The sequence below is a fragment of the Saccostrea cucullata genome, unplaced genomic scaffold, assembly GCF_032062105.1.
Source record: "Saccostrea cucullata isolate Sc308-1 unplaced genomic scaffold, CSIRO_AGI_Scuc_v1 ctg12070, whole genome shotgun sequence".
NCBI lineage: Eukaryota > Metazoa > Mollusca > Bivalvia > Ostreida > Ostreidae > Saccostrea > Saccostrea cuccullata.
In genome coordinates, this window is record NW_026922365.1 from 8,977 (window position 1) to 19,809 (window position 10,833).

A 10,833-nucleotide genomic window follows, 5' to 3' on the forward strand; every position below is an offset into this window, starting at 1 on the left:
CATCCGATTTCCAATGAATATTGGAAAAACTGCGCCCATGAAATGAATAAAGACTTGGGCACAAACCGAACTGGTAAGGTTGAGAAATAAGTACATCTGTACTATCATGTTATAAATTGCATATATCATCATGGAATCATTCTTTTTTGTCAGGAGCTTCGTGTAAAAGTTTTTACCGGAGATTTCTCGCCTCTGACACTGTGCTCACGTCTGAACCTGACTCAGAGAATGACCTTTTGGCTCTGCCATTAGAACAACATACAGACCAGTACTGCCAGACCGACCTTTCATTTCCAGTAATGAGGTACTTCTTAGAGGTCGTATATGCTGTAAACCAGTACTAAAGACAGCATGATTGCTGTTTTTTTAAAAAACCCACTCAATATTCATTCATGATTGTTCACCTCCTACTTTACTTTTTGATCCGACTGATATTTTGGATTTCCCATAGCAAGACATAATACTGCCATTATATTCATATGAGAGGCAGGGGGTATTATTTAGTGAGGTGAGCTCATTGCTCACAGTACCTACATTTTTTTTACGGCAGTGATTCGTTTTGTGTATTATTGAAAAAATTTAAATTATTTGCGAACACTCCCATGATTTTGGTCTGTCACTATGTCGGAAAGTTTGTCTGTATTTGTGTCTGTAACACTTTTGGTTCCTCACCATATCGCAAAAAGGCTTTAAGCTTTTGAAATTTATACCATAACTCTGTATGGCTCTGCCTGTCATTCTTAAGGTGCTCACTCCTTCGACCCCCGCCTCCCTCCTAGAACCATGTTCTTTTTTTTTGTTTACTAGCACACAGATTCTCAGAATAAGGCCATCCTTATAAAATTGTTTGTTTGGAATTGCCACCTGGAGGGTTTCAGACACAGGATGGAAGGAGGGAAATTATTTTTTTTTTAATTGAAGATAAATTTTAAATTTTGGATAAAAATCTTTGTAAACAGCAAATACATTTTCTGAATTTTAAAAAGAGAATCGTTTACCATCAACATGATTAATAAAAAATCCTAAAAATAAATTGTTATCTATAAGGCATATTTATATTAGTGTTTAAATTATGCGAAGTTTTGATTTTTTTGCCCTCGGTTTGTTTCGTTATCGTACTCGAAACATCATACTTTTCAGATCGTGAATCACCGCGACGCGTAAGTTGTTGTGCTAATTTTTCACACAACCACGCCGTATCAAAAGTGCGCTAATGCAACTTTGCTAAAAACTTGTCAATACACTGGAAGATATCACGCTAACACAACCAATTCAAACACTTTTATAAACACTCTTCATTGCGCTAGTGTTGTAAACCTGATTTATTATACCCCCGCTTGAAAAAACAGGAAGAAGGGGTATATATAGTTAAGGGATGTCTGTCCATCCTTCCGTCTTTATGTCCGTCCGTGCGTCTAGATGTACGTCCGCGTCTGATATGTTAGCCAACGGCGCGTTGTGCAAAGTTGAATTTAATGCGTCGACAGAATCTTTGTTAAACAGTGCAAAGTAAAACTATTTTATTTTTGGATCAGGCACATAATTCGGGCTCCCTGAGAAAAAGATGTTGTGCAAAGTAAATCCATTGTGTGAGCGGGACGGCGTGTTTTGATACTGTAAGCGTGACGGCGCGTTGTGTGTTAGCCAACGTATTTTAATAATAAAACGTGGAATTTGTGTTAAATAATCATATGGAAAAGTATCATTAAATTGAGCTCAGAGCCGACAGTACCTCTTGTTTCTCTTCAACCTTTGTGCAAAGTTGTGTTAGCATGTGACGGGCGTATATTTTTTAATTAGGGTTGTGTTAGCGCGACGCCGTGTTGTGCAAAGTTGTAATTAGCACAACGGCAGGATGTTGTGTGTTAGCGCGACGGCTTGACAAAACACTTAAATTTTGAAATAAAGTCTAGTCTATTTATAGCTCAGCGCTAATCGGTTTCTTATTCAGAACTGGCCCCTATCCGAACACCATAGATCTGACACTATATTTAAGTGTTTTGTATGGTGCATGTGATATGTATATAAAGGGCAAAAAAATTGATTAAATAAAAAAAAAATCTTCCTACTTTTGGTCAATAAAATTTTTTCAAGAGTGGGCATTTCAATGAGACCAAAGGTAATTCCAAACAAACTATAATTTTATTTTGGCCTAAGCTCATATTTTTCCTGTATCTTGTTTTCATAGAACTCCACTTATGCAGCCAAGAGAAAATGCATGTCTGAAAGAGCATGAACCCTTTGTTAGATGACATGACACAGCAAGGACTTTTAAAATGTGCCTTTAATCGGACAATGGCGCCAGACACCAGAGTGGACATTCCAGGAAAAGACATTTTGAAACTAGTAACTTTACTTTTTTCAAGTAATAGTGTATTAGATATTTGCAGGGCAATGTTTGACATCAAAGCCTTTAAGGAGTGTATGTGGAAGCTGTTTTTGGAGGAAATTAGGGAAAATACAACGTGTATGTGCCTCAAGGGACACAGTTGTTTAAGCAGAATTCATTTTGACTCCTTGAAGTCTTTTCAGTGGGAAGACCTAATTACAGAGATGTATGATCACCAGAGGCAATTTCTGCAGGTTTTACTTTCTGTGTGTACGTCAACCAAAAATTCCCAGAATTCCCAACACTTCTCCAATGTAGGCAAGGAGCTTGGACTCATTTATGGAATTCTCATGAAGAGGAGATCCAGCTCCTATCAAGAGTCCAGCGAGTGACGTCCATCTCCCTTGCAGATGAAAGAGTTCACCAAAAACTGCAAATTAACATACAAAAGCTTTTAATTTTACTATTCATGTATATATAATTACTGTTTCATGTACACATGATGTACACATTTTCATTTTTTTTTAAGTATTCAAGAATTGTGTGGTGGTATCAGCTGGGTGGTGTGGTGAAATCTGTTGTGGTGGTTGTAATATATTGTGACTTAATAATTTTTGATGAATCATTTTATTGGTTTTTTATATTTCAATATCGGTTATGTTTTGGTCTCTTATTTTTCAGAACTGAAAATACCAACAAGGACAAAGTGTACAATCTTCTTTTAAAGCATCTTGAGTCAAAAGGAATAGGCTTTACAGCAACACAGGTTTATACTTCAACATCCAGAATTTTATAAATCATGAATGTTTGCGAGGTTGTTTATCTTTGTATAAAAAATTAAAATTAAAATATTTAAAACTCTGTAAAATACAATACATTTTCCCCTCCATTGCAGGTGGATGGAGTAGGAGCTCGAATCGTAAAAGGAGTATGTGATGTCTTGTGGTACCTTGATCCTCATAGAGAGACCTTTCAGAATCGGTGCATTTCTTTTTCTGGCTTCGACAATTTTTGTGGATTTAATGACTGGAAACTTCAGAAGAAGAAAAAGCCTAGGGTATTAATTTTTATTGATATGAAATCTATCAGTATTGAAAACATGATCTAGGGTTTCATTTATTATTTCTCCACATTTCATTTTCTCTGACTATGTAGATTTAACCACTTATAGTCATTATCAATGTACTGGGTACTCTACTGGCTAATTGTTAGTATTTAGAATTTCTTGAATTTAGTTTGCTTTGCAAATTTATTTTGCTTTGCCTTCAGGTCACAACAGAAGATTTGGAAATCCAGATGAATACACTAGTGACAATTCTAGGAAAACCTTACTTTTTGAATGATTTGGATGGTCACAGAAAGCTAAAAGAAATGTGCAGCAACCTGCTGGAAGGAATTAGAAGATACTTTGATTTTCTTCAAAAGCAAAAAGAGAAAAGTGAGGAAAATCATCTTAAATCTGAACCAGTTCGTTCCTTAACAGACAACTGGGGCTTGAAATCATTACCGGTAACATCGTCAACTGCTCAGAGTATTCAGAAGTTCCAGGGATTTGAAGATCATTGGAGCCCTATACGCCATTGTTTTTGAATGAATATGAGCCTGAGGACCATTATGAGAAGAAAAAGTGGATGGAAAATATTTCATTTCCTTTTAAAGTGAAAATGTACATTCATAGCTTTGGAAACAATCTTGGAAACTTCAAATTTGTCTGGATCGCAGATGAAAATTCCTCAGAGGGAGACCTTGAAGCTGTAGCAGAGATCCGTGTAAATCTCCCAGTGTATACCACTAGAACAATGAGAAAGCTATTTATTAAAAGGTATGCAAAATGCGGTATTAAACCAGCTCTAATGAGAGATGTATATAGATACCTGACAGGTAGTTGCAATGCAGCAGAAACAAGTGACCAAGCAGCTGTTGACAGTAGAGTAGCTGAATATTTGTTGTCGGCTTATGATGAAACACTTTTTTATGTTGAGGTGTGATAATTTTTTATTGTGATAACAAAAATATTTTTTTTTTTTTTTTTTTTAAACTAAAGCTAAATGCTATCCATTTAAGGGCAGTTGAGCAAGTGCAGGTTACTCTCCTTTATGTGTGTGGAAGCACACTTTTCCAAGAAACTCACAGGTATTATGACCTAATTATTGTACGTGAAGGCATGGGATGTTCCTCACCAATCGAAGTACCTTATTATGCAGGTATAATGTATTTGTATTAATTAAGCAGAAACAATGATGTTGAAAAGGATCTTTTTTGCTGTTATTCTTTTTCGCATTAAAATATTAGAAAATTTATACAAAGTATTTTAATTCTTTTTTAAAAAATAGGAATCACTCAGAGGTTTTCTCCAATTTGCATTCATTGTGGTGATGATGATATCGACAATGAGCATCCTACCATACAAGAGCTTGTGAAAGAATTTGCAATTGTGCGACCTATATGCAGGAGCTGCGTCAAAACTGGAAAACTACCTATATGCAGAAATGCAATGAAAATGAAAAAAAAATAAACACCTTGTTATTGTGAAAATAAATGGCTTTTCAACCGATTCTATCTCTCTCTTGTTTTTTTTTTTTTTTACCGACCTACCGACCTTATTTTTTCAAAAAAAGTCTTGAAAAACAACTAATAAAAAAAAATGGCCTTGCTTAAGTTCTACCATTTTGCCAATAATCAAGTTATATGTATTAATACATCTCACAATTTTTTTTTATTCACAAACAGGTATTGTTATGTCCATCATGTTCATACCGTAAATCTGGAAATTTTTGCTGTAGATAAAATTTTATCAAATTTGCGAGTTCATTTCATTTGCAAAAATATTTTTATTAAAAATAAATCACCAAAATAAAATAGAAAACAAAGCAGTGGTCATTCGCAAAATTTTGAAACGTAAAAATTAATCAACAGCATTTTGACCCGAATTCGCAAAATAAAATCGACGTAAAAATTTCCAGATTTACGGTATGTACTGATATGAGAGATAAGTAAAAGATTCTATGTACCAGTAGTAGTAGTACAGTATATTATTGTAAAATTGGACACAGCTTCTTCTTCTTTTTTTTCTTAATTTCGTAGATTTTCTACTGGAGCCATTTTAAATTAAGTGCAGAAATTCAAGGTGTCTAAAAATGTGCAATCTGAACAAAAATAATTGAATTCTTTTCATTTGAAATAGATTTTGGAGTCTAACATAACAAATCCTGCTGATATTCATCATGTTGTTCATTTAAAGATCCATTTAGAAGCTCATATACTGTGCATTCTGTGTACTATATAAATAAGCGTGCCTTTATATGATGAAACTGGATCTTTTTACATTTTTTTTACTGTATTCAGTTTGACTACTTTTGAGTTTTAAAACAATACGAGTGTAATTGGTAAGTAGACAACAGTATTAAGGTAAGCTTTACATGTACTTTCATAATCCTTTGTTGATAATTTTTTTCTTTTCATTTGAAAAATATTGAATAAGGTTAAAGAATGTGTATACCTGATGTCACATGAAAAATTGATAATGAATGAGCTTCTTCTTAACTTTTGAAGGTGTATGACAGACTGCAGCCACTAGGCATTACCACCTCTCACTGTGTCATGCTGAGAACTCAGAAACAGATTAGTGGCCATTTTAACTCTCAACTTATTCAAGCCGTCAAGGAAGGCCGAACATTCCTTCTCATAGGAGACAATGTTAACTTCATGGTTGATGTGAGTCGTCAACGGCAAACCATTAAATCACATATGGAGCACTGGTTTTCGTCCATGGCTATTATTCAGCACAGCAACTTCAGCATTCTGTCAACTGCAAGACCCAAAATTCCCTTTTTAGAGTTAACTCCATTGTCTTTTTTACCACAGCTTAGTGATTGGCAGATCATCAAAAACTGCTACATTCTTATCATTCTGGAAATTCTGTGCAAATTCTGCAAGTATTTCCAGAATTTTAAGTTAATGAAAGAGTGTATGAAAGCAAATCTCAGGCCAAAGGACTATGACATTTCCCAAATCCACACAAGTGTCCCCCTACCAGTTTTGCCAAAAAATGAGCAAAAGTATGCTGATGTCATAGAAATCTTGGACTTTTATGAGAATATTGTAAAAAATGTGTGTAGGGAAAGTAATGTTTCAGTGCATATTGGAGGAGACCAACTTACACGAGAGAGATTTTCTGGTGCCAAGAGATTATATGCGGCATCCATAACACCAAGGGATAGATTTGAACATCTCTCACCCATCACATTCGAGTTCTTCCATCTGCAAATGTCGATATTGACTCTTTACCGGAAAAGTGGAACTGCTCTGTGGGGGCCTTAAATGCCGAGAAAATTACATTGGGACGAACAAAAACCAATGGTGATGATGTAAAAAACCACTATAATGACTGTAAAGAACTTGCAGATTCGTTTATTTCTGGCTATGTCGTTAATGCTGTTATGCATTTCTTTGAAATGGAAGAGATGAACTCACAACCAAACAGGGCATTTGCAACAATAGATATTTCATCAGCAACAGAAGACGAAAAAGAGAAACTTGTTGTGGGTTCCCTTGGAGAATTCGTAGTTGAATTCATATGGAAAGAAACCACGTCTAATCTTACACAAAAAGCAACTTAAACCAGCAGATTACCTGTATCCTTCCAGATGGAGGAAAGTTAATCCTGAATATTTCAGTGTCTGTTCCTCTGTGTATTCCAGAGAAAAGAGATGATTGTGTGTTCAGCTATGGAAAAACTGTGTTAGAAACTGGATTATTGTATCAGTGTTTAAATCTTCTAATTAAGATTCCAAATCGAGAAATATTTATCCCACTAATGAAGTACATCATGTGTGTAGTGAAAGGGAACAACAACCAGTCCAAATATGCTTTGGAAATACTGAGATTCCTTTTTTTGCAAACCTCAGTGCTCGATCTGAAGACTGCCAAGGAAACCTTCTATGGACTCTTTGTGAACCAGAAAGGCAAAATGGACACAAACATTCCAGCTGATCTTCACATGGAGCACTTTGTAAAAGAGACAAAAGAGCACCTTAAGTCGCTTCATGCAAACAAGACAGAGTCTTCCGTGCAGTCCCGATCCTCTGCCATAGCTGGAATGCGTCAAATATCTGCAAATTATGATTAAACAATACATGTACTTTATAGAGCTAAGAGACATTGCACCCTTCATCAGAAGAGGATGAGATCAATATAAATCAAAGGTTATTACGAGTTAGACCTTTTGATATTGTTGATGGACGTAGTCTAGAGTGCTACACAAAACCACTTGCAAGTCCACTTGCAAATATAAACTTGGGACACTTACAGGAATGGATTAGGAGTCATCAGTATGAGATTCTAAAAAAATGACTTTGGCATCTAATCTGGTAACAGATTTACAATTCAATATATATCCAATCCAGTTTTATTTTAAATTTAATATTTAGTCTACTGACTATTCCGTTAAAAAGACTTATTTTCAATTGTTTTGTCATCATGTGACAGTGGAAATGTAAACACATGGTAAAGAAGACTATCAATGCATTGCTATTAAACTCTTTTGTGTCACCTAGTGATTATCTAAACCTGTCATGCGACCATTTTAATCACTTCATAACACTTGTATGTTATGTTGACCAGGTTTAAGTTTACTTGAGGCTTAAGTTCAAAATAGCTTTTCCAATTGTACTATGTCTGTGTGTCTGTTGTAAAGAATTTTAACTTATAAAGTATATACATGTATTAATATAATTGTGTCCCTTACACATGGGCATCACTCAGAAAACTTATCATGTTTATCAATCATTAAATGTACAGGTTATTGATTCATTTGAAAAAAAGCCAAAGTGGATGACTATGAATTCTTTCCATACTTTCTCCCCATAACTATTGCATATGATTTTTTAAAAAGAAAAAACGGAGTTTTAATTAATGAACAGGTGAACACTTACACAGATGAACACAAAAATATCAGATGTATGGGCTATGAACTGTTTTTAATTTTAGCATGTTCAGGACAATACACTGGTGGAATACATTATGTACCATGAAGCAAACAGCAGTTGAAAGGCATTACATTGACACAATAAATCTTATAATTGTACATAAATTTTCAGCATGTTCAAGATTCATTTGAAAATCCTGAATTACGTTCTCTTTCTCCATATATCTAGAATAATTGTGAATAAAAGACTCTATTTCATAAAAAGACATATGTAACTCATCATGTGAAATGTACTCTGACAATGATTGTCGAATGGCAGATTTCACTTCTTGCTTTAGATGTGGAGAACAATTCCATTCTGATAAGCTAGGATCACAAATGTTACAGCACAATGGTTGCTTATTTTTACTCTCTTGGTTGTCACCAGAGCATCCAAAGTAGTCATTCAGCATTTTTCTCCGACAGGTTGATTCATTTTTTTAGAAGGCCTTCATTGCTTTGCTCATCTCAGGCCTGCCTACATCACTGTTGTTAAAGAATAAAATTGCAGTTGCTTGTTTTCCAATTCTACCTGCACGTCCCACTTGCTGAGTGTAAGCTATTGGAATATTAATAAACATTATAAAAGATGCCCATCAAATTAAAAGTTAGCATTTATATACCATTCAAGTATTGTTTATAAAAATGCATGTATGCAGAATGCATTTTTTAAAGCGGGATGCTTAGATGTTTTAGATGTTTTATGCTCTGTACATACTATTTAGTGTACTTTAACATGTTTAAGTCTAAAATGTTCACAAAAGTGGTAGATATTATTGCTTGACTACATATTTAGTTAATTCCACAGAAGCATGATAATCATGGATAATAATACCTCAGTATTTTTATGTACTGGATACAAGGGAATGACTAGAGTTTATACTAGATGATAAGATTCATTAGAAAGGTACATTGTACCCTCAGTGCTTTTAGGTGGACCTGCATGCACTATTCTTTCTACAAGGCCAAAATCTGCTCCCATACCAAGGGCAGGAGAAGCCAATATGATCCTAAAGGGACTGTCTTCAGAGGAAATTTTATGAAATATCAACTCCCGTAGCTGAATGTAATAAACAGATCTATTTATTTGGGTCTCACATCATTTAATTCTTGATTATTGACACTACAAAACCAAGTATCCTAAAACTTTAAAGACATTTATTCAAGGGACAGCAGTTAAATACTTTAATAACTATGAGGTTGTAACTCTGGAACCTACATGTATTTTCTTTTTTTTCTGTTGGGCCCTGTTGTTTCTGTTTTTTAGTAATGCATGTACCTTCAACAGAATCAACTCTAACCATGCTATTAAACTGTGGTTAACTATACATTATTTTTTTGTTTAAATGAAATGATAAAAATTATATTCTCATTCAACATTTTAATCTTAGTTTTCTTGTGATGCACTGATTTGTAGTTCTTACCTCTTCACTCCCACGCATACTCCACAGATGCATGGTACATGACAATTCTGGCATTTTCTGGCCTCTTTTCCCCATTGTACAACAAGTCCCCTAATACTCTGCAAGCATGCTCATAAGCAAATCCAATATAGTTCAGTGATGAATTAAAGTATACTATAGTTAGTGGAGTATTACTCAATTTGTTTTTCAGTTCATTGAATAAAACATCTAAAATGTGTCTGTAGGACATCCTTACATCCTTAGAATTAGAAGGTCTTCTTAAAACACTTAGTGAAATGTTAGACTTAACTGGTATCTCACCATGGATTCTAAAATCTTTTAATGATAGAGATCTTTGAATATCAGCCTGACCTTTTACAGAAAGTGTTGCAGAGAGACAAAGCATATTTGCATGAGGAAGTACAGCCCAGAGTTCCACTAACTTGCTGTACTCGGGACGAAACTCATCTCCCCACTCCAAAATACAATGAGCTTCATCAATTACAATAACAACTCTGTTTTCTTCAAAATATTTGCACTGAAAGAATTTATTGACTAGTGGTTTTCCCAGTATGTTCTCAGGGTGGCTGTAAACATAGCTATATGAAAATTGTCCATCCTCAATGGTTTTGCTTATATTCAAGTCTTTAAGAACTACAGCCATACCATCTAATTTGGAAATTTGTTGATTGATAATCACATTCAGGGGTTCCACAACTATAACCTTAGCGTCAGGCAATACATATGGAATCAATTCATAGATGAGGCTTTTTCCGTAGCCCGTTGGTAATGCTGCAATTACATCATGTCCATTTAAAACATCCAGAAGAGCACTGTATTGTTTTGGCTTAAGTTTTACAATTTTGCGACCAGTCCTTTCATTAAACTTCACCAGTGCTGCATCAATGTCATCTTGAGTAAACTATTATAAATAAATCAATCTATAAGTTAGAACATCAATCCGAGTGAAAATTGAGATCAATACTGAAGTTTTAAACTATACCAGTAATGCTTAATATCATGCGGCAAAGATGAAACATAGCCAAGATAACAATTACATTTTAATGTAGAAATGCCCCCAGGATTTGAACCTGGTCCTCCTCATTGCCATTTTAAAGAGAAAATCTCTAGCATGA

The 10,833-nt window shown here is 34.7% G+C and overlaps 2 pseudogenes; one reads left to right on the forward strand and one right to left on the reverse strand.

The window, feature by feature from the left end:
• The first annotated feature begins 2,232 nt into the window (after positions 1–2,232).
• Positions 2,233–7,694, forward strand: LOC134261678 (uncharacterized; annotated as a pseudogene).
• A 689-nt stretch (positions 7,695–8,383) lies between these two features.
• LOC134261677 (ATP-dependent DNA helicase RecQ-like) lies at positions 8,384–10,618 on the reverse strand (annotated as a pseudogene).
• Positions 10,619–10,833: the final 215 nt, after the last annotated feature.